At 43.0% G+C, this 22,180-nt stretch overlaps 1 protein-coding gene across 34 annotated transcripts in view; it reads left to right on the forward strand.

The window, feature by feature from the left end:
* Window positions 1–1,361: 1,361 nt before the first annotated feature.
* The window catches only part of LOC115386025 (receptor-type tyrosine-protein phosphatase delta), a 355,926-nt gene continuing 335,107 nt past the window's right edge, over window positions 1,362–22,180 (forward strand). For 24 of the 34 annotated variants that reach the window (XM_030088168.1, XM_030088177.1, XM_030088172.1 and 21 more), the window contains exons 1-3: window positions 1,362–1,496; window positions 1,719–1,833; window positions 1,959–1,993. The gene's annotated coding sequence lies outside the window, so the exon portion shown is untranslated. The remainder of the gene's footprint in view (window positions 1,497–1,718; window positions 1,834–1,958; window positions 1,994–22,180) is intronic. The other 10 variants (XM_030088191.1, XM_030088195.1, XM_030088193.1 and 7 more) reach the window with 1 other exon arrangement.

The following is a 22,180-nucleotide window of genomic DNA, read 5'->3' on the forward strand; positions in this document are numbered from 1 at the left end:
AAGTTTGTTAAGTAAATGAGGCGAATACACATAAAACTTGCATCTTTAAAAACTCGGTTTCTCAACTATTCACTCATTTATTGACACAGTATCTGCATATTCCACGATTTTAAGTCGGTACTGTATTCATGGCTTGATTCCATTTGCATATCTCACAGCTCAAAAATCCCAGACGCAGAAGGAAGGTGCTGACTCCCAGCCAGAGTTTGACTTATTTTACTGTTTTAATGATGTGAATCTATGATTTGGTCTGACACTGATATCACGACGGTGTGAACTCATTTTCACTCTAAATGATGAGAACCTGATGTGCTAAAACCTGCCCTCTGCATGCAGACGCTGGTCCTGATTGTCTCCTTTTTTTCTTGCAATTTCAATTTAGTTATTGGCTTTTTTTTTTATGGGAAATTACATCTCAAAGAAATATTCACCAACATTGCATTGATAAGAAACAGTTTATAAATTAAGACACAAACATGAAGCAACTTGACTATCTTGACCCAAATCCTTACTTTTCCTGCAGAGTGCAGTGAAATCGTCTGAACTAAACTAAATGCGTTTTTATGATTCCTCTGATGAAAGACCGATTTACATCTTTTACTTCAGTAAGTGCAGAGATGCTACAGAAATACTGAGTGAAAGCCAATGATCCCAAACTCAGTGCACATTATCCATAAGGTGCCAACATCAAATGTACAAACTCAACATCCAGAAAAAAAAAAAGTGTTAACATTTTACTCAATGTTTTTATGAATAAACAAATTACCAAAGAGAGAAAGAGAAAAAAACTGTTACATTTAAGTGTGATTTGGAACCACCAGCTACTCTGCAATGCATATTTTTGGATTAAATGAAATTATTTACTGATCAAGTAACATTTCGAGAGTAAAACAGCAGTGTGTCATGCAACACAAGTGACAAGACAAAAAGGGCAAGTGTAAGTATAAGGTAGCCCCGAGGAACAAACTCAAACATGTATTAAGTACAGTAATTAAAATAAATGTAACTGGTCACAGTTCGGTGTGATTACAGCAGCCTTCGGGCTAACAGCTGACACGCCGTTTATCCCCACCGACGTGTCAAGTGAAGCCATAGATGAATCATAAGGGGGCCACACAACCGCGGCGATGGCTCGTGAGATGCTCTTCATATTGGAACGGAGCTGGTTTCAGCATGCTGTTATTAGAGCACCGTGGAGATGCTGATGATTACAGTGGGAAACGTCCCAGTCAGCTGTTCCTCTTGCTGGCCATCAAGCGGCAGGACGGGGAAGTGCAGCTCTCCACCTCAGCATCCTCTTCCCTCCTCCCTCCCTCCATCTCCATCTCTCTCCCTCTCTCTCTCTCTCCATCCGTGCGCGTGAGTGCGCGCGCGCTGCTGGGATCTGACAGCACGCCGGGGCTGCGTTTCCTGAGAAAAAGCTGCGCTCTCTCTCAGTTTCCTGCCCGTCTTATTGCCGCTCTCATTGTCTTTGTCGACAGTGATAAAGAGAGCAGGTACCATCTGTCCGTTCCGCCAATTTATTGCGAGTTGCCGTTTTTTTTGTGTGTGTGTTTTGCCGTTCTTCACAGATGTTATGTCAACACTTTTTTTTTTTTGGGTGGTGGTGGTGGAGGTGTGGTGTGTGTAGGGAGGGCGGGTGGAGGAAGGAGGGAGGGGGGGGGACTCCCGGTTCTAATGGAATTTGTTCTCTCTTTTTGGTCTCTTCTCTCTCTCAGTTCAGACAGGGGCCTGTGTTTTGGAATAAGAAAAGCATTGCTGTTTTCTGACTTTGAGGGAAGAAAGAAGGGACTCCTCTGGAATTTCCTAAGGAATTTAATCGGACAGCCCCGGGTGAGTGAATTTTAAAATGCTTGTGCGTGTAAAGTGCATGCGGCGATCACCATGCTGAGTTGATGTAGATTTATTCTAAAAAAAAAAATACAAATAAACACATGCGTCCTCTATTTTAATTGCAGTTACCGGGGCTTTGCATTCCGCGCCTGGGTTTATAGTAAGTAGTACTTTCTTTTTGTTGTTTTTTGCTGCTCCTTCCGATCTCGTGAACTCGTCATGTCGTCCGTGTGTGGATTTTAAGTGTGGCTTTTTTTGTCTTTTCTCGAACTTGTGCTGTGTCGTGCCGCGGTGTGAGTAGGTGCTCGAGGGGTGCATGTCTTTCTTTTTTTTTTTTTTTTTTTTTCTTTGCATATCTCCGAGCGGCGTTTGTGGATCGTGTCGCGCACAGCGCGCGCGGGTCTGCCGCCCGCTCTCTCACACTCCAGATGGCGGCGAGATATTTACAGATTTATTTATTAATTTGCTCCTAATCGTCGCCATTGATAACACCGCGCTGTGTGCGAAAAGAAACCGAGCAGTCCTTTTTGCCCCGAACGATGCTCCTCTCTGCACCGCTCGCGATGCGCGCGGAGCGCGCGCGCGAGCGCGCGTGGACTGTGTGTTGATAAAAAAAAAAAAAAAAAAAAATCTCATTATTTTGTCGGTGTTGGGACGTGCGGAGAAAGTTTGGTCGAATGTTTGCCTCCTCGGTGACCGCGAGGATAGCGACCAGAGGTGGTCTGGCTCGTTGAGTGCACGCGTGCGGGTGCGTGCGTGCGTGCTCGAGGGCTCCTGACTCAGGTGATGTAGTCGGTGGGTGGGCTGTGAGTCACCCAGTTTACCCATTTTCGCCGCTGTTATCTGACAGGCTTTGATGCCAGATTTGACTGGTGATTGACAGAGGCTCATGCGCAACACTGCCTCAGCACATGGTCATGTTTTTCCTCCTTCCATCACCCGCCTGCTATATTTGGATGTTCCATAATTTATACAGCTCCCCCTTTTCCCTGTGTTAAAGTGTGTTTGTCAGAGTACTACTGACAAGTGATTCATATATAGCCAATTACCCGTGATTTGCAGTCATACTTTGCAGTCTGGGAATGGGGGGGGGGGGGGGCTCTTAAAGGCAAGATAATGAAGTGAAAAGTTTGTGTGGCCGGGTATTTTGTAGCAAGCCGAGCCGAGGCAGGGAGAAGCAACCGCAAATGAGGGCAGGGACAGCTCACACAGCCGGAGAGATGTGTCTTCCCTGGCCGGCGCGGAGTGACAGAGGGCTAAGTGAGCATGACCATCGAGGAGAGGTAATAGCATTACGGTCTGCCAGTCATGAGGCGGTGCAAGAGATAGGCTACTGTTGCATTTCAAAAGGAACTAAATGGGGTAAGCGCACAGGACAGGAAGCGGTAACACGACAGCTCTTGGAATTTAACGCTTTGAAAGGACCCCGATGCTGCTCAGTAACATACTTTGGAGAGTTTTTAAACACACAACTGATTTTGTGGCACAGTCCACCTGCTTTGTGGCTTGTGCTTTGCTGTTTTTGGCCTGTAGATTGGACTGAAACTTGCTATGATAAAATACTTTAGATAGAATGTGATTTATACTGATATCCACTTGGTATAAACTCTGGTTAATCAATACATTAATCTAATACTACCAAATTAAACATGACTGCCAACAAGGCCACTGCAAACTGGGTTTTTTTTTCCCATTATTGAATTAAATGTGCGTTGGAGATTGGAGCACAACAGTGAAGATTTGAATTATCTGCTGTCAGACAGTGCTTTGAGGATTAGTCCCAGGTAAGAATCCCCGGCCCAGCAGCATTGCTTTCCCATTTTATACACACTGGCCACATTCAGCAATTTTCCCCCTCATCCTCACTTTGACTGATACCGTCCCAAAACCGCAGGCCGTAGGCCCACATCAATCACTGCTGGATGGGATTGGAGCTGCATCTCCAAGTGGTGAGCCAGGAGGACAGGTCTGCCTCCGTTGTGACCCCCGAGAGCCGCGAGCCAGCGGTGGCAGTGGGAGAGTTGCGTTTTTGCGAATCCGTTTTTCTTTTTTTTTTTTCCTCCCTCTCATTAATTATGCCTCTGCATCGGCTGCTCTAGTGTGACCGTGTTGACAACACACCCACTTTTCTTCTGCCTGCCGCACCTCCCTGGAGAGACTCACGAGTAAGCTGTAATTATGGTTTATAAACTTCATCCAGGTGACATAATCAGGGCATGGCTGAGATGGCAAGGGGCTGTCATAACAGCTGCTAATAAATTTATACCTTCTCTCCCTCCCCCCCTCCTTTTTTTTTGCATTGCACTTTCCCCAAACTGCCTCACTGTATGGACCCAAGTTTGTAGGATGCTGCAGACTGAATCCGATTCACAGTGCAGTCGCTGCATGAACATATATTGTTCTGCGAAGACAGCAGCTGTGCGCGGAGTTAACGTCGTGAAAATCCTGCCAGGCTCGGAGCAAAAACAGTGGACGTATTGAAAAAGTAGCGCTTATGCTATTCATGTGTTTATTCTGTGGGAACACCTTGATTGCGGTCCAAGGCTCGGCAAGCCGAGTACCCGGCTCCCAGGGGCCGTTTTATAATGAGGATGCGCTGTCAGATAATTAGATACACCTGGCGCAGGCGTTTTCAGGAAATTTTGATTCATCCAAAAATAAAATGTCTCTGCCTGCCAACATGAAAGCAGGAAGAGAGGAGAAAAAAAAAAAAATCCCGCTGTCACATTGCGACTCCGCTCATGGTGGCAATGTTTTATTTATTTATCCACATCTTAATGCTCTGGGATGAGGCGGGCTTCATTTTGTGCGAGCTGATGCATTAGTTGCCAAAGTTTCTCATCTCGTCGCTCACTCAGGAGGTATTCTCCGTCCCTCTGTGGACCCGGTCTCACTGAAACCCGAGGTCCCGATGCCGCTAAATTTAACGCCTCGCCTTCATCTGATGGTGCCTCAACAATATCCTGGGTGGGCTTTAAACATAAAGAATGCGCTTAGTCACGTGTCTGCGAAAGTATCGGCGAGGATTTATCATCTGACATTACGTGTGTTGTCCTTTTGTGCTTCCATGATGATGTCTCAATCCGCAAATGAAATGCGGGAGACATTTGGATTTGACACAGCCAGATGCAACTAATCAGCCATTTCACACGCACATGGTATACAGCAAGCCGTGAATGATGAATTGAATTCACTCCAGCGGCCGCACATACGTTTTTTTATCCACGCGCACAAGCGCACGCAGCTTTAAATATAAAGCCTTTCCCTGATTAGAAAACGCTCTGCGAGATGAAACCCTCTCACCTGTGCTGTTTATTTATCAGGCACATGGCTCCAGCCATAAATCAGACACTCATTAAATTGTTAAACAACAACTTTTGCCTTCTGCAGGAGACATCAGTGCTATTAGGCCTGATATATGTGATACAGTAGGAAGGTGAGCCACTGCTGACTGCTCACGTTATCCAATTAGAGAGAGCTTTATGGCTCCACTCTTTCCTCTGGACACATTTCAATTAAAAGTCCCTTTGTGGATGCTGGGGTGAATTTAAAGTAATTACAAAAATATACAAGTTTTCAGTATGCACTGTGGACGGGTGACACACAAATGACACGGCTAAGGTGTTCCTGCCTCTTGAAAGGAAAATATCAACACGTCAAGTCCAATTCAAGCACAATCAATAATCACTTCCACTGTTTCTACTGCATCATTTGTGGTGGGGGAAAAAAAAAAAGCACAGGTGGCAGAGAAAAAATATTGTCAAATAGCGACGTAAGCTGGGTTTTTTTTTTTTTTTAAATCCACAGATGCACATCAATTTCTCCCATCACTGTGACATTTGGTTGGGTAATGTGCTCAGTTTAGTGTGTTTCTTGCACAGGTGTCTTTCTGTTTGTGACAGAAACACGTGATTAGACTGCGACATGATGGAAGCGTACTCTGTTGCTGTTTGGCACGAGTGATCATCAGAGGGTTAAAGCAGTCTGCCATAAGTTGGTGCTGCAGAGCGGGCGGCGCTCAAGGCAGGCTTCTGTTTTCAAGCAGAATGCTGGGAATTTATTCTCTCGCAATTGGTTTAATTGAGCTGTCTCTACGAAAACCCTCCAAAATGATATCACATCACTCCTCTGGAGCAGTAACAGGCTACAATTAGCCTTCCTGGACCAATGAGTGAGCTGCGTTGGCCACACTTAGCACAGTTAAACAATGTTTACCGTGAGACACTTCAATTCTGCAAAAAATGAGAAGATAACCCAGCTCATCAGAATGGCCTCAAAAGATATGTTCTCACTATGTTTGAGGGGAAAATGATTCAAGAAGTTAACATAATATGTCTACCCAAAGTCCAAAGTGCTGAATTTTTATGTTTTTCTTAGTGTTTTCCTTTTTTTTGACTTGATGACAAGTCTTAAGTTAAAATTTGTGCGTCGTTGACAAATAAATCAACAGTACCTGCATTTCCTTATGTGACGTTTGTGATCTGTTCTTGTGTGCAGATTTATGGAACCATTCAGCATGTATTGTGTTTGTTTTGTGTTATTTTATACACATCGAATGTGTGTGTGTGTGTGTGTGTGGGGGGGGGGGGGGGGGGGTAGACCTCTATAAATCCATACTTTGTAAGTTTACATTGTTTCCTCCCAAGTTAAATTGGTTTGCAAGGTCTGAGAAGGGAATATATATATATATTTTTTGTATCTTTTGTTTCTTTTATCCTGGCTAAAATAACATCTGCGCTTAGACGGAAATTTTTGAAGGCGCTCCTTGACCTGTGCAGGATACAGGAATCAATTCTTGAAAATTTGAAGCGTGACAATACAATATCTCCTCTTCTCCAACTCAAACCCTGACTTCGGAGCTAAAACAACATGGTGTAATATCAAGGTCAGTGAACTCCTCACGATAAGCTAAGATATGCATTAATGCTAAGACATTAGCCTCAAAACGGTGCTAAATGTATTCAAACTGGTTTTCAAACACATTTGCTAAATTGACTAAAGTTATAATGTGTAATAGGGACACTATGCAGCATTAACTCTGCTTAACGATAAAAGTGTGATTGTAACCCAGTTCATATAAACCTAAGTTAAAGCTCTAGCTGCTCATATTAAAAGGCCACAAAAAGCTGCAATGAAATACGTCATTAATTTCCTCATAATGCCCCCAACATCTCAGCCTCAGCGAATCTCCAGCTGCTGTATTATGGCAAAGGACAGCAAATGGGATGTCTGTTACATAACATTATTTGACGTGAAGCACATGCCCTCCTTAAGATGCAAACCAGAAGCCACGGTGTTGGTAATTTATTGCATCACCACTGAGGCCGCTGAAAAAAAATAAAATGAAATAAATGCAGCGGTACTCCGCCTCTGGCAAATCATTGGTTTCAACTGGTGCAAGTTTCTCGCACTGCTGCAAGATAGAAATTCTGTTCCTGACCTATATAAATAAAAACCTGCGATATTTAGGTATATTAACACGTCAGTGTGTAATATAATGATGGTGTATCACGTGGTTTGTTAAGTTTTTGGTAGAAAAGCAAAAGACTGAGCCTTTTTTTTTTTCATTGGTGCTGAACTTTCATGTGACCTTGGTTTACCAGAAAAGTGCTCTTCACTAATAGTGCAATTTTATTGGCTATTACCTAATTTTGCCGGCAGCGGTCCGAAGCCACACTTAACATGCTCTGAATTTCATCTCAGCTCTGAAAAGTTTGGCCGATTCCTCCTTTTCCCTGCTCGACCATCGGCTGCATTGTTATTGCCTGAAGGAAATCTGTGTCCCTGTTGTGCAGTTGAACTTGAGGAGTTGGCTGCGGTGGTGAGGGGAAGTTGCCTTCTTGTCTGCTCTGACATGACGTGAACTCGCCAAACTGATGCGTACTGACAAAAGATGAAGACAAGAAGGGAACGTTACTGAAGTGATGCCCTGAGTCAAAGTCCCTGCCTGAACTAACCACAAGGTTCACCATCAAGAAAATATGTACAAAACAATGCAACCCAGTCCAACAACAGTGCTAAATGTGGCTTTTTAATGTATTTTTTTGAATCAAATCTCTAATTGCTGTAATATTTATTGCAGAACTGGCTTTATATTATATCTCCACCTCTTGATCATTAGCATTTGCCTCCGTTAGGTGCGAGACGACATAATGACTTGGTGTGCTTTTATAAGAACAAACTTCAGCATGATTTCACTTCCTGACCTTTTGTGAGCCATGTGTACAGACCCACACGGTGGAACGCGGTATCGCCCATACGTGGTGCTATTTTGGCATGCTCTCTGGCACCGCAGAGATCGCAGAGGGCACTGGTAATGTTGAGTATTGGCATTATCGTCTACCGGGATGTCGGGCAAAGGAGAAAACAGAAAGGAATAATGCAGGCGAGCTGGAGCCAGAGTACTCTGCACAGTTCGATGCTGCTGCCTCTAACCGACATGAACAAGAGAAATCAATTAGACCTACTCGGTTGCTATCCAAGGGACTTCCACCATGGGAAAGGGTAGAGAGAATCAAAGCATTTGGAAATGGAAAAAAAAAAAAAAAAAAGAAAGTAGCAGAAGGGGGAAAGTGAACTCCTCTGGCAGTTTGTTGTATCCTTTGTCAGATCAGCCGCCTCTGACCTCAAGATAACATTCATTTTCTCTGTGTTCATCCCAGGCATGCTTATAATTCCAGACACCTTCCCATCTCCCTTTAAACAGTGATGCAAAGCCTTTTCCCTCACTGTCCTCTCAGGTCAGTAATGAGAAAAAAAAAAAAAAAAAAGAAGAAGAAGAATGCTTGCAGGAAGGCTCCTCACAGCGGATAATAATAATGAAGCCTATTTTACCTGCAGATGCAGACGTCTCAGGTGTGTCAGCAGATTCCCTCCATTAGGTGTTGATATTCCTACCTTAAAGCCACTCCGGTCCTGGTCGCTTGGAGGTCACAGTGAACATTTCCTTTCCACGACACCAAAGCGTTGTTCCGCTGAAACGAAATAAGCGAGCAAGTTGAAGTGTGAGGGCAAAACGCAGCTTTAAAAGTTGCACTACAAAAACCGACTATTTGAGACCCAATAAACTGTGCTTTCAGATTTGCCCAAAAAAGACCTTTAATGTCTATTTGAATATTTCCCAAAGATTATGAGATAACTTGACATTATCGGCGGAGATGATAGGAAGAGATAGAGCAATCCGTGCTTTATGCATATTTTATTGGGTGAAGCTTCGCCCTGTACTGTAAATACAGAGGTTGAGAGTGCGCAGCATGGATTTCACAAGACCCAGAGGCCTCATTGTCTTTGATCAGACTGAAAGAGGACACTTTTTGATCAGGCTTCTACCTTGGACATTTAAATCAAATCCCTGACAGGCTCAGCAGTACTGAAGCTGCCGAGTGTAATCTCTACACATAGGAGGATACGGACAACCCTGAGCATGTGCTCGAATCTATTATATCGTACATTTTGAAACCCCCACCCAACTTTACCTTGATGAATATCTCGCACTTGGCGATATGGAAGTTATTCTACTGAGTGGAAATTCAATTTGACAAAGAAGACCTGTCTCGCGGAGTCTTTCAAATGATTATGATCGTGTAGAGTCTACAGTGTAACGGAGCAGGGAGGATTAATGAATGGGAAACCAGTACTTTCTCTTTCTTTGCATGTGCAGCTGTGGATTAATCTGCGATGGAAGAAGCTTACATGGCCTGAACAAGAGCTCAGTAGCATTCGTTTCTAAAGCGGGAAACAAAAATAAAGATGAACGTGTGCTGACAAAACAATGGACAATTTAACAGGAGCAGCTTGAAAAGTTGTCTTCCATCAATAATCCTGTGTGTACAGTTCGCCCGGGTCCCCTGACAGAGCCCACATGTAAACACACTGCTCCCACCTCCCACTCAGCCCTGCTGTGGGTTTGGCTGTGGGTGCTCCGGCAGATCCCTGGGCATCATGAGAGAATAACAATGAGGGTTTTGGGAGGGATCAGTTCCCCAGCACAGAGCCATACTGGGTAGGGTTTATGTAAGACCCCGGCTTCCTGAGCTCGCTGCCAGTTTAAGACGACAAACAAATGGTACCGAAGAGGACGGACTCGCCGGAGGGGGGCGGGGGGGGCTGTCACTGAGTATCTTTGCCGTCCCTCGCTGCCTCGTTCTCACTTCATACCCAAACACACTCACTCTGTTTCACACACAGGCCTGCTTCTGTGTGTTGTGGCTTGTGATATGAAGTCTCGTGTGCTTCCGTGTTATTCGGCGTGCGCTTTCACGCCATTTGCTGCTTCGGCAGCACCACATCCCACTTTGAAACCACCACCTTTCCCTTATCCCTTCTCTTCCCCTTCCCTTTGTTTTCCTCTTCACATGTTCCAATAAAAGAAGGCTGAGATCTGTCAAAGCCCATCCTTTCTTCTGTCTGGCTTGTCAACTTTTTTTTTTTTTTGAGGTGGGCTGCCACGGAAATTCACTCAGCCCTGACACTCCAGTGGTTCCTTAAATGTCAAAACAGGTTGAAGTTGAAGTGTTGTCTTTTCGGATGATACAGCTGATATGTTTTCATCAGCATTTTTTTGGTTTCCGCATCATGATGCAGCATTTCTATGAACAGCGTCATGGCTCCACTGCAGCTTTTTGAGGATCCTGATTATCCGCCATTAATTATTCAAGTCTTATAAATAGAATAAGATGTACTTAAACTCACTTTGAATTATTAAAGCTATATAAATAGATCCAAATGTACTTAACCCATTTCAAGTATCTATGGCCGTTTTTGTATGTATTTCCACAGACGTGCCAGAGAGGAAATCATAACAATCAAGTAGTCCAGACATGGGCGTTCATGGCCATTTCTTTGTCTTCGATCAAAGGGACTTTCATGAATTCATTGAACATTTTTGTACATGATTTGTCTGATTTCCTTCCTGACTGTGCTATCTGTGAAGGTCAGCAGATACAAGTAGTTTCACCATGCAAAAAAACACTATATTAAAATAAAATAAGATGATGCACGAGGTCTCAATATGTAATATACTATATATATGGATAGTGATTTGAGATTACAAAGACACTTGATTTTTAACCTGGACAACCCTAAATATGCCTGCCTGATTCAAGTTTAGGTTTGCTGCAACCTAATTGTTGCCAGCCACAGATAAGATGAAACACAATCCCTGTGGAGTCAGGTGTATTTTTAGCAAAAGTGTCTGGCTCCCTGCATGTGTGCTGCCTAAATCAGACAATCACAGTTTTAATCATCTTCATCAAGAATGAAGAAAGTGAATATCCGCATAAGTAAATACATTTCTCTGCTGGTTAGCATATTGAGACCTGAGCCAAAATTAATGCGTTTTGTATTATTATTGTGAAACGCAAGGTGTTGTCAGCTTATACCACTTTATGTCAGTCACACATCTGCATTTCATATGATTTAAGGTCCAAAATTCACAGCATCACACTGTATCACACTGTATCACACATCAACTTTGCAGTCAAAAACTGACAAATGAACTCTGATCAACGCACACTCGAAAGTTGATTTTGTGAAGACACCCGATGTGAAAGAAAGACACACAGACACAAAGGCTAACACAAAGAAAAAAGAGCAGTTTTCTCAATCATTTTAATCCCCTGAGATTAAAAATGAAAGGAAGATGTATTGCATACAGCGTCCTCTGACATGCAGCAGTCAAGAGCAGAGTCTCCCTTTAATCCTGCACAGCACAGAAATACACCACAGATAACATTAGGATCCACTGGGTCGGGACTAAGGGGAAAATCGATGGGAGGTGAAAATTAAATTTGGCCCAAAGAGCCTTTAGGCAAAGTGCAATTTGAAAACACATCTTTTATTTTCCCTTGGGTGTCTGACAGGGGGCTGGCAGGAGATGGACAATGAGTGAAACCACCGGTGAAAAAAGCAGAGGTATGCTGCGAGCATAAGGGGAACACCCCGATCGCGCTCCTAATGCGCCTTCCCCTCCTTTGATTGTCTAACTCGGTTAGGGCCACACGTCCCTTATCGGATCATATCAAAGGTCAGAGGCGTCCTGTAGACAAATCAATCTCCTCGTCTGAGGAGGCGCGGACCGAGGGAGAGCTGATCCATCAAGTGGGTCTAAGAATGAAGGTGGGTGAAGAGAGCGAAAAGTGGGGGCAAGAAAAATGATGGCATCTGCTGCTGGGAGAGAAGTGGGCGAGGATGGCGAGATTGAACTGTTGACTTGGGGAATGCGATATGCTCCAAGAGAAAGCGGGCTTACATTATTGCTTGTGAGATAAGTGCAATTATTTGAGAATATCTGGCACATTATGGCTTACCTGATTCTAGGAGGGAAGCTATTGATAATGCTGTAACGAGGCCAGACTCAATGCGGGATTTCATTCCAAAACCAATATAGTTTGAGCATAGGACTTGAGGGGCATTGAAACTTTCTTCGATCTGATGTTTTCATTAAAATGTGAAGAAAAAAAAAAAACCCAGCTCCAATGTAGTCACTGCTCCCCCGCTCCTCGATTATCTCCATTTTCAATCTGGTATCATAATAGTCCAGTTTGTCTTCATGTGTGGCTTCTGGCTTTTAGTTCAGTTTTGATGGACTGTGTTTAAAATGATTGGATTAATCAGTCTAATGCTACAGTAATGCATTTGGGAATTCGGATCGTTACCAGTTCGGTTGGTAAAATTTTCCTGTTTAATTTTTATCATCCATTTGACAATAACAAACAAGCAACATGACTGCTTGCAGTAGTGCTGCTTTATTGTGGCTGTCAGACGACAGAAAGAGTCAAACTCATGTTATGGCAACTGAGAGTGGCGAACATATAGTCATTTATTTGTCTTTAAATAAATATAAATATGGTTACAGAAAAGTCGAAGGTATAACATCACAGTTGCTAAGACAGAAAGATGTCGGCAAATGTTGTTTATTGAAAAATTGGAATTTACTCTTTAATTTTACAATATTTAATACCTGAGATTATGAGCAAAAGTAGAATGAAAATCATAATTATGTGTGGAAGTCATGCATATTTGGTCAAATTACACACATTTCTGGCATCACCAACGGTGACTAGGCTCAGATCCATTTTTTCCAAGTTCCCACACATTGTTGAAGATACCTCAAGTAGCTCAGCGAAGCCCTGATTGGTCAGACAATTTACAGCTCTTACTTGGAGTCCAATATCATATTTTCCTGAAAAACATTGCCGCAGTTAAAACACAATTTATTATTCTTTTCATTCCTTATGACCCTGAATATTTTTTTTAAACCAACACATAAGACCTCTCAGTTTGCCCATTAACAAATACTCATAATTAAACCAATGATGCATGAACACACTCGCGGTTGGCAGCAGTCTTGGGCAAAGTTTATAGGTAAGTATAAATCATCCACAGTTTAATGCAGGCGAGATGTTTAATTTGGTCCCTTTGAGTGCGTAATTAGTTCAATTAGCCTGGATCGTGCGCGGAGAAGCACATGCAGAATGGACCCCGGCTGCCCCCTGGTCTCACCGCATTAAATGGCAACGGCGTTATTTCCTCCTCCTGTAAGATTAAAACTCACGCTGTAATAACTCAGCAGAGCCTCCCCTCCAGACACCGTTGCTACGGTTCAGTCTGAGATAATGTTTGCTCAAGCAACTCTCAATGAGATTCAGCACTCCGGTGACACCATTACTCTAAGCTCATTGCCTAGTCAGGTTAGGTGGGTCTGCCCAGCCACAGAAAGTCGAAGCGCAGAGGCGCCAAGAAGAGAGAGCTCCTCTCGAGACAGATTACATGTCTGTGGACAAGCGAATCGGCTCGCTCTTCACCTCTGCCTGAGACAAGGGGGTTATTATCTTTTGGTAGTTTTTTTTTCTCTTTCTTTTTTTTTTCCATGCTCTTGCCAGTCATGTAATGCATCCAGGACAAGACGCTCGCCTGGCGGACCGAGCAGGTCGACGACAAGGCAGCTTACACATTTTTGCTAATAGCAGGCAGTCAGTGAGACGTATCTGAAATGAAGATGATGGCACAAGCCTGCAGAGGAAGTCAAAGCAGCCTAGGCCTGAGCCAAAGTGTTTTAAATGGATTACACCAGTGTGTCATTGCGATTACATGCTCCTCGCAGGGACCGCGACAAGATGAATTGTATTTTCTGGCTTTACAGCAGATCTTTTTTTCTTCCCTTTCTCCTCCAACTTGAATACATTTCTCCCTGAGACTGTGTACCGTGGTCTGAATGTGGGATTGTCTCTGCCTTTCAACTGCCCCACCAACTGCTCATCTGATACTTTTCCTTGTGAGGTTGGTTCTGTTTATCTGAGTCTTGAGCAGCTGACTGAGAAGCCCGCATATATAAATACACTCTCATGCTTTGCAAATTATGACCGAGACTTATTTTGACTTGTTTTATTCAGGTCTAAAACACCAGAACTCGTGCTTATTTAATGCAAACTACGCCCATAGAATTTCAATAAACCTCAAAATGGGTCCGATCAGTCAGTCACTCTTTAACAATATTATCTTATCTCTCCTCTGTCAGAATAACACATGACTGTAGCCGAGCCATTTACGTGGCCACGCATGTACAGCGCAACACCTCCCTGCCCAGTTTTATACTTGAATACATGATGGACCGTATCAAGAGGCCCACTGATAGAAAAGTCGTTTATCAGCAGGGCTTGAGGAGTGTCCTCCAACCTAAATCTTGTTATTGCTGAAAATCAGCAGATATGAAGAAAAAAAAAAGAAAGAAAGTGAGCGAGCAGGAGGGCTTATAAAATGCTCAGAGCCGGAGCGAGAAGACGTAAGAGAGGAAATGCCTCCAGGGAGTCCATTAAGAAGAGAAAGGGCCGGGGGTTAAATGCTAAAGAAGTCCAATGTGACCCAGAGGAGCACATGTTCGAACGCAGCCATACACAGATGCACACTAATTTCCTTTTTAAAGGCACATCACTTATCTGCATTATACGACGAAAGCACTACCTTCTTCAGAATCCAACAAAAGCTAAATTTCACGGCGTTTCCACTCGCTCCCGCGCTTTGAGTGAGACTTGTTGAGCTGCACTGCTTTCAGTCAGCGTGACGTGTGGGCGTGCTACATCTGGTGGTCATAACCTCTTGTGCAAGCCCAAGCAGAGTCTGCCAGACTATTGTTTCTGCTCAGGAACATGTTTCTGAGGTGTGAATTTGTACTACGTAAACTACATATGGTATTGGGAGTCTATTTATTCTCTTTAATATCCCCCCCTTCATTCATAAAGAGAACCTCGGGCACAAGTTCAGAAAAGGACAAAAAAGTCAAGAATATTTCCTTCTGGCGGCAGAAGAAATCATAAGGTTGTGCTAACATTCTACTATAGTTCTAAGAGATTTGAAAACAGACATATTGGGAATAAATTCACATGCATTGTTTTCGAGAATTAACAATTAAATAATTACTACAATTGGAGGTCTGCATGAAAATGTGGAAAGTTTTCCTTCAAACTGAAATTTGTAACAAAACACCATGAGATATAAACAAATCTGGAAAGTCAAGCAATCCACCATAACGTTATGACCTTTATACGAGTTAGTGGATGAGTTTGTATTTGGGTTGTCAGAGGTTGGTTGGACAAATACTTGTTGTACTGTAGATCATTTCCACATATCTGTACTTTTTCTGATGACTTTTTACATTTCCTCGCTACATGTCAAAACAAAAATCTCTCCTCCTACTCACTTGTCAAGCTGGCTTGTGACTTTTTTTGACCTCTATGGAGGTCGACTTTTTGTAATAGAAAGGAAAACAGAGAGAGAAAGTAAACTGGAGAGAAGGCGTGTTTGTTATACACACACGCACATACACACACACAGAAAAAACACAGGCAGTGACATGAATGAATTTGAAGACATTAAACTGTGCTGAAGTCTCAAGGCGTTCAAGGTCATGATTGGAAGTCACACAAAACCGCCAAAGTTTAAATTATAGTCTACTTTCATAAGTCATTACATGCCCTCTTGACATGTCTTATATTTCTCAATAATAAAGTTTTAATAGTGATTTATACACAGTCCAGCTATTTTTTTTACCAATATTTTGTTAAGCAATTTGAGACTCAAAACTGTGTAACACATTCATGAGATGTTTTTTTGCTAATTTAGTTTAGTTGGAAATCCATGCTGAAAAATAAGGTCAACCAAACTACAGCATGTTTAGGTGTGCGTACATGTATGTATACGACAAACCCACCCTATCAGAAAAAAAAAATCTTCCAAATATGTCAGAAGGTGACTTCTGGATACTTGAAGTCAATACTGTTATTGTGTTTGTTCTTCTAGTTTCTATATTTCTGATTAAGGGCACTTTCACAGCAGCACTCTTTGACCTGGACCAGAGTTCACTTCAGGGACCTTCAGGGAAAGTCTGCCTCTTTTGGGCCTGTGTAAAAGCTTCCCTGAACTCTGATCCGGATCAAACAAGTGAACTTTGGTCCCCCAGACCAATCAATGAGCCGGGTTTCTTCAAGAGTGAAAGTCATTTTGCCAAAACTGTGTGAAATATTATACAGCTACCGAACAGTTTTCTCTCAAAGTTCAGTGGTTAGAAGTCCCAGAAATTGGAAAGCAGTAAGATTTGAGTTTAACTTGGGCCAAATTTGGATATTCAGGCATGTTGAAATAAAGAAATGGTGATGATGACGTGACAGCTCACTGCCTCTTTGCTAACAAATCAGCAGTGGGAACGGTGAGTTTGTAAAAGCATGCACAATGCAACAGCTATAAAAGGGTTTTTTCTGGACACTGTATTCTGCATGATAGGGCATCCTTAAATTTGGATATGCCATGAAATTTTAGTCATGTTTAATAATTTTTGTAAAAATATACGCATTTTCATCATGTATGCTCTGCGCTCCATCAAGGAAAATCAGCTTATTAAGCCACTCTCTTTTACCGGTTCGGCCCGCTCAAAATGAAATTGGGCTGTATGTGGCCTCTGAACTAAAAAGCGCTTGACATCCATGGTCTAGAGGCTTGAAAAGAAGAAAATTCCATCAGTCCCTTTGAAGACAGTAATAGAAAAATTATGCTCGTACAAACACTGTTACAATCCTCCTCTTGGCCGTCCGCAGGTGTATTTCATCCCCCTCTGCCCTCAGCAGTGAAACAACCCCTCAGTCTTTCTTTTTCAAGAGCCTACAGACCTCAGCGCTCTCACCTGGATTAGAATACACTCACTCCTCAAGGTAATCATGGCACCAGCGCCGATGAAATGTGAGCAGTCTTAACAATGACCACTTACTCTTCTATTGAGAACCATACAAATTAGCCTCTGTGCCGGTGGCCAGTGGGACAATGTATTCTGCTAGCTTTATCACATCTTGCCCTGGCCTACTATTAATCTTGTGGAACTGTATGGGATGAATTAATGCACTGAGGGATTTGCAAGGCTATGGATATGGATTACATTGTCTAACGGTATATTTGAATTGGCGTCTGAATGTAATTCCGGTGCGCCGAGATAAAATTCAGCTGATATGAGCCGGTTGTAACAAACCGCGCCATTATTGCCCCCGTCAGTCTGTTCTGCATGCCAAAATGAAGCCGTGCTCTCGTAATCCTGTTCATCTCTGAAAGGTCTGCAGCTCTGATTGAGAAAAGTAGAGCAGTTGGTGGGGATTTGCTGTAAAGTCATTTCCATTCTTGCTGATTATGTCTTGCTCCCGCTCACCTTCGAGCGCTGTTTTGCTCATGGATTTGATCCAAACTCTGAGCCGTCTGACATTTATCAGCTGATGTTTGACCATAAACTGTCCCAAAAGCACCTTTCGCAGCTTTTTCTGTTCAGTCTGACCATGAAGAATATAGGAACTCAAAGAACTTTCCCCCGCCGACCAGTCAAACAGGCCGCCCACAGGGGCGTCTAGACCATGGCTGCTCCCTCCGCCCTCTCGCTTTTTCCGTCGCATTACATCAGATTACTGTAATTTCTCTTAATACTCCCTGCAATGTAATATCATCACTGCAGTCTTTTTTTTTTTTATCTAATCCTGACCTAAAGTGATTTTTTTCCCCCTTCCTTCTCCTTGTAATTGAAAATTATGATCGTAAATGACTCGTTAAAGAGTTGCACATTCCTCCCACGCTCTGACAGCGTCTTCTTCTGCGTTTTCTGACAGTCGCATTGAGGGAAGTTAATGTGTCGTGTGCATCCCGAGCATCTGCACTCAGTGGAGGCAATTTCAAAACAGTCTCAGGCTGGAAAAATCTTCACCCTTGGCTGTGCTTCGCAAGCAATGCTCAGATGTCAGCAATAATTTGGTTTCCCTTTTTTTTTTTTTCCCTAAATGTTGGGATTATTCCCGTTTACCTCACTCACCCACGATGGCACGGCGAGGACAACTGCTCATAGCTCTTTGTGGTTCTTGGCAGGCCGGCATGCGCTGCCAGCTATTACGGATTTTGAGCCAGGGAAGGATGAGAAAATAAATTAGCATTCAGCTCCAGGCTGTGCCACAATCATGGTGGAGCATCTCCGCGGAGAAACACTCGCAGTCGCATTTAAACTCGCATATTAATAAAGTGTAGTAATGATTCACCAGCGACACTTCCTCCTTCCCTTGTGCTCCACCTCTGCTCCATCTGAGGCAGCCTGTTCGCCGGAACGTCGTATGGATGGTATCGAGGAATGAGAGGAGGGGGGGTGGTCCAACACTCAACGTTAAGCTCGCCGCTTGCCCCCCAGAGCTAATGAATTTTTTATAAACTATCCCCGGAGGTTCATAAACATTCGGCGAGAGAGGGAGTGAGCGAGAATGACGGGAAGGAGGAGTGGATGTTCGAGGGGGGTCCCGTTTCGAGGTCTTTGCAAAGATGTGCCATTAAGTATGCACAGACACCTGCTTGGGCTGAACTTACAGAAGGGTGGAAGCATTTGCAGCTGTCAACAAGTCTGCGTCACTCAGTGTTTTTGTGCGCTCTGAGCTGACCCCGTCTTCCATTTGCCCCCTGCTTTATGATTACCATAAATGCCTGGATTGCCTGCATAAAATTGTGTAGTGGAGACGAGGGCCTCCGCTTCCATTAGTGGCCTCTTTTTACTGGAAGGGCCAAGCGTGTCCCCTGGGTAAGGCCAAAACTCTCACTGTCCTCTACAGTCTGTCAAATAGACTCTGTAATCAAGGACTGGGCTAAGTGGATCGCTGTGCTGATGGTGATGTTCATAAAACGATTATTCATAGGGAATACACCGAGTGTGTGTTCGCGAAGTAATAGATTTAGGAGTGTCTCCGCACAATAGGATCATCTCTGAGAAATTAAAGCTCCATCAGCGGCAATAATTTCTATTTTCCCAAATGCATGAATGTCATCCATTGTTTGGTTGCGGGACGCTGGTATGAAATTGATTTCTGGAAGTAAATAAGTGTTTTAATTGGATATCTTCATACACAAAACAAGAGGAGGAAATGCTAGCATTTATTATTATTATTTTTTTTGAATTGTGGCGTAAGCCTGGGGAATTAATGAAAGCAATAACATCAAAGCAAAGGATATGTCCACTACAGGCACACGGTCCATTGTAATCCATGCCTCATAGATTTTTTAGGTCATTTAATCATTTGGGAGTTTGAGTCCAACTCAGTTTTAATATCAGCAATCCTGCAGAAATGTCCGGGCGGTGCATCGGGGTGTAAGGTCTTGCGCAGACAGTGTGTTATAATAAAATATACAATTGCTTCGTCTATTCGGGGATTTGAAATTCAATTTGATCTCATCCTGTTTGTTTAGGAGGAGAAAAAGCAAATTTCTCGAGTTAACTCTCAGTAAGGCGGCTCTATATTGAAATCCTCACAGTAATTCAAAGGTTCGCAACCAACTAAAAATACACGCACACAAGCAGCGCAGGCGATCGTTGTGATTGGCATCGACCGTGCGGAAACAGTGCATTTGCTTTTTCTTAAAGTAGAGAGATTAAACTGTGAAAGCAACTCTCATAGGAACACTGAGGAAAAGCAGCGCTGTAATATATGCAGAAGGGGGAAAAAAATCTATTATGAGCATGATGACAAGAGATCAATGTTGCCTCTTATTCCCAGTGACAGTCTGAAACTAATATACTCATTAGCATTAATGCCACCATGATATAAATTGAACAGGCTTTATTTCTAATAGCCCTGCTGCTGTCTATATTAGGTAAATAGCGACGTTCTCCGAGTCAAATCCGTCACGTGTCCTGAGGCACCGGTGGCCATCAGTGGGGTGGGATTGGATTGCTGTTGTAAAAATTACACAGGGACTCAGCACCTTTAAGGTACTTGAATTTTTTTTTTCGTAGCAGCTTTGACACGCTGTAAAGGGACTGCAAAGAATAAGCGGAGCATTTTAACAAGCACCTCATCTGCTGTGCTTTGGTCGTTTCCACTCAAGCACACTGCACGTAAACACAGAATCAGCAGATAGGCTTCGCTTCATCACCATATGTGCAGATTATTTCGGTATTTCTTCTTCTTCTTTTTTCTTTTTTTCTTATTTTTTTTGTACCGCTCAGTCATTAAGCCGTTTTTCAGAAATGGTCAATTTGCTTATTTGGGGCCTAAATAAGTCTCTTAAGCATTGCAGTATGCTTAGTGTGAGGTTTATTTCAGAGAGAAGTGCAGTTTCTGTATCTGTCTCAGCAATTATCAAGCATACAAAAAGCTCAGGATCTGTGAAGCATATATAAAACATTGTTTAATGTGAAGCCCTTGCACAAACCAATACAACCTGACTTTTGATCAATATCGTTAAGCTGCCCTCCAAGAGATTATAAATAAATAATCTCTACAACACGTCTGTTGTTTTCAAAGGATTCCTTGCAGGACGATATGATCACTCCGGTTTTTTTTTTTTTTTTGCACTGCGTCACGTGTGCACACACAAACAGTTGTTTACCCCTAAATTATCAATCGTGTAAAACAGAAGATCGGTCCAGAGGAGGATGAAAACAGCTGGAAGGAGAGACAGCTAAGCTGCTGCGGCTGGGAAGTTGTTGTTTTTTTCCCACAGCTGCTGCTGGCTAGCAGCAACAACAAAGCCCGAAGCTGGGATTTAGGAAAGTTGGGAGCATGTAGAGCTGACTTCTAATAAATGAATGCAATTTCCTTCCTGAGTTAGATGGGTATTTGTAATATAATGGTGAGACATTTGCGACATTTGGGGGAAAAAAAAACCCAACAGAATGGCAAGTCAATTATGCACATCATTAGCAGCTCATATAGGATACTGTCCCTCCATACTTCCAGGGATCAACTCAGTCTTTATGTAAATGATATATATGGCATCAAAAGAGATTTTAACTCATAAAAGAAGCTGCAAATACAATAAAAGTTTCGAGTTTTTTTGGTTAAGCCACCTGAAACCACATTCATTTTAGTCAAACATACTGTATACTGATTGTTTGGCATGGTTTATGAACGCATTAAAAAAAAAAAAAAAAAGAATTCTACCCCTAAAATCTAGAGATCTGGTGTTTAAACGTAGCACTACATTGAGAATTGCCTCTGACAGAGCGAGAGCGAACGATTGCCCCGAACCCGTAACCCTGCAGCTTTGTGTTTTGCCGACCCAAGACAAATAGTCTATAGTCACACCTTCCGACAGAGAAAAAGCATGTCACTGGATTCCACTGCTGGTTCAGTTACACAGCCCGGCTTACAGATCAATACCAACCTGCCAATGACAATGTCTGTGTTAATGCCTCAGGCCGCTGCTGCATTCCCCGCCACATTGCCGTTTTGGCAAGCCCTCCCTCTGATTACATATGCATTCTTTGTTTTTCTGTCTATGCCGTCTCTGAAACAAGCCCGTAACAAGGCTGAAATCCTTTCATTTCTTCATTCCAGTCAGTGCCTGTGAATTGACAAAATATTCATTCAGTCACGCCGCGAATGCCAAATCTGAGTTTGGAGTGTGACGAGCGCTAACGCCGAAATGAGGGGGTTGCGTAATTGTGTGCTTCCTGCTGCATCATAATCATGTGCTCGTGTCTGACTAATCGCAAGTCGTGTCCAAAGTCGGCCACTTCGTACCTGGGCGTGCGCACGTGGACGCGGCGAGGGGGGCGCGGGGAGGCAGGGAAATTAAGAACAAAAGGAAGATGGAAGATGGACGAGGAGCAAAGAACACGGAACAAAGGAGAGACAAGAAAGAGGAAGGAATATATTTATGTGGTTATGAATTATTCAGGTGGCTCTAAAAAGGAGAATGGAACTACATTATTGTTGTTGCTGTTTTCTCCTGGTCCTTCAATGTTGACTTTTTTACTCGTATGAGTTAATTTTTTATGGACTGGTTGTTTTGCATAGCCTGAAAAGGAGCGCATACTTTAACATTTCTGTGTGCGGAAATGAGCATT

This window comes from Salarias fasciatus, chromosome 3, assembly GCF_902148845.1.
Source record: "Salarias fasciatus chromosome 3, fSalaFa1.1, whole genome shotgun sequence".
NCBI classification, from domain to species: Eukaryota; Metazoa; Chordata; class Actinopteri; order Blenniiformes; family Blenniidae; genus Salarias; species Salarias fasciatus.